General features: G+C 35.5%; 1 protein-coding gene across 2 annotated transcripts in view; it reads right to left on the bottom strand.

Moving 5' to 3' along the window:
• LOC137632640 (uncharacterized) overlaps positions 1 to 2,270 on the bottom strand; it is a 15,877-nt gene extending 13,607 nt beyond the window's left edge. For both annotated transcript variants that reach the window (XR_011042072.1, XM_068364709.1), the window contains exon 1: positions 2,112 to 2,270. The gene's annotated coding sequence lies outside the window, so the exon portion shown is untranslated. The remainder of the gene's footprint in view (positions 1 to 2,111) is intronic.
• Between the last annotated feature and the right edge of the window lie 230 nt (positions 2,271 to 2,500).

Raw genomic sequence — 2,500 nt, 5'->3', positions numbered from 1 at the left:
TGCGCACATGTATATAGATATATATGCACGCAGAGAGAGAGAGAGAGAGAGAGAGAGAGAGAGAGAGGAGAGAGAGAGAGAGAGAGAGAGAGAGAGAGAGAGATGAGAGGAGAGTGGGGGGAAATATATTTTTCAAGATCCAAGACTCACATTTGATTATGATTTCATAATTGGATGTAAGGTACCTCGTGAAAATCCTCCTCTCTCTCTCTCTCTCTCTCTCTCTCTCTCTCTCTCTCTCTCCTCTCTCTCTCTCTCTCTCTCTCTCTCCTCTCTCAGCCAGCAATCGAACCAACACGCCAAACTTCGTGTAATTTGGTACTTTCTGCCAGCCTACAGTAAAATAGACTAAATTTCATATTCGCGTTGTTTCCATATGAACATAAGCATTTATGAGTTAACAATTCCTTATAACAATATACATACGTAAATATTAATATAACAAACAAACATTCACACACACACCAACACACACACAGACACACACACACACACACACACACACACACACACATATATATATATATATATATATATATATATATATATATATATATATATATATATATATATATATATATATATACACGTATATATATACATATATATACACGGATATACTGTATATATACACAGGTATATATATATATATATATATATATATATATATATATATATATATATATATATATATATATATATACATAAATACCTGTATATATATATATATATATATATATATATATATATATATATATATATATATATATATATATATATATATATTATCATTATTTGCTAAGCTACAACCCTAGTTGAAAAAGCAGGATGCTATAAGCCCAAGGTCCCCAACAGGGAAAATAGCCTAGTGAGGAAAAGAAACAATGGAAAATAAAATATTTTAAGAACAGTAACAATATTAAAATGAATATTTCCTATATAAACTATAAAAAACTAACTAAACAAGAGGAAGAGAAATTAGATAGAATAGAGTGCCCGAGTGTACCCTCAAGCAAGAGAACTCTAACCCAAGACAGTGGAAGACTGTGGTACAGAGGCTATGGTACTGCCCAAGACTAGAGAACAATGGTTTAATTTTGGGAGTGTTCTTCTCCTAGAAGAGCTGCTTACCATAGCTAAAGAGTCTCTTCTACCCTTACCAAGAGGAAAGTAGCCACTGAACAATTACAGTGCAGTAGTTAACCCTTTGGGTGAAGAATAATCGTTTGGTAATCTCAGTGTTGTCAGACATAAGAGGACAGAGGAGAATCTGAAAAGAATAGGCCATACTATTCGATGTATATGTAGGCAAAGGGAAAGTAAACGTAACCAGGAAGAAGGATCCAAAGTAGCGCTGGTCTGGCCAGTCAAAGAACCTCATAAATCTCTAGCGGGTAGTATCTCAACGGTAGCTGGTGCCCTGGCTAACCTACTACACACACACACACACACACACACATATATATATATATATATATATATATATATATATATATATATATATATATATATATATCAACAAATGTAGCAGTTTCTAATCCACTGCAGTACAAAGGGCTCAGACACGTCGATTTAAGTCTGGAGTTTGACCACTATTCATCACCACGCTGTTAAATGCGATTTGGCGATGGTGGGAGACTTATCTGATCGGTCACAGTATACTAATCTAGTATGGGGTGTCCCTGCCTATAGTCAATTTCTTTTAATAAGGCGCATTTTGCACCGACTTGCAGAAGTGCCCTTTTAGCTGAGAAAAGTTTCCTAATCGCTGATGGTTAGAATTATCATGTCCAACCAATCAGCGATCAGGAAACTTTTCCGAGCTAAAAGGGCACCGCTGCAAGTCGGTGCAAAACTGCCTTGCTAAAAAAAAACAATTTACCACGTGTATCTCTACTGTGTGTGTGTGTGTGCAAAGCTCAACCATGATATAAAAACGTAAAGGAACAAAACAAGTCTGTAGGCCTATTGTTTTGAAAACATAAAAAACAGTATTATTCTTCAAGTATTTTGTCAAAGTGATTTCTTAAAGGGCACCCTGTCTTTTTCTGTTTACTACACTTGGTATGATATTCTTTGGGGGTGAACTATTTAAAAAGTAATGTTCTTACCTGAACGGAGAAAATAAAATGAAGGCAACCAAATCTTGAGATCTTCGGTAAGCGGTGGGGCAGAAACTACCTCTCTCGTGTCTCTTCAAGGAATGTGTCTCGGACTGGTGCGCAAGGCCCTTTTGAAAGCCTGCAAAACGTTCTCGCATCCTTACGAAGTAGTTGAGGACCAATCAGAGCTCTTTAAAGATTATTTGGCTGGGTAAGACTAACCAATCAGGAGTAAGTTCTTTGTCAGCCCATGGGACAATAATCGTGTATAGATGGTTTCCTAGAATTCTGATAGCAACGTATCTTATCAATTATATAAATTTTTTTTCACAGAGCCACAGAGCCTATTTTTTTTTTCAATGAACAATGGGTACATAATTGATTTACTTTAAACCGTA

Source organism: Palaemon carinicauda, chromosome 41 (assembly GCF_036898095.1).
Source record: "Palaemon carinicauda isolate YSFRI2023 chromosome 41, ASM3689809v2, whole genome shotgun sequence".
Lineage (NCBI taxonomy): Eukaryota > Metazoa > Arthropoda > Malacostraca > Decapoda > Palaemonidae > Palaemon > Palaemon carinicauda.
Note: the sequence above shows the minus strand (reverse complement) of the source record. Positions and strands in the feature narration are given on the sequence as shown.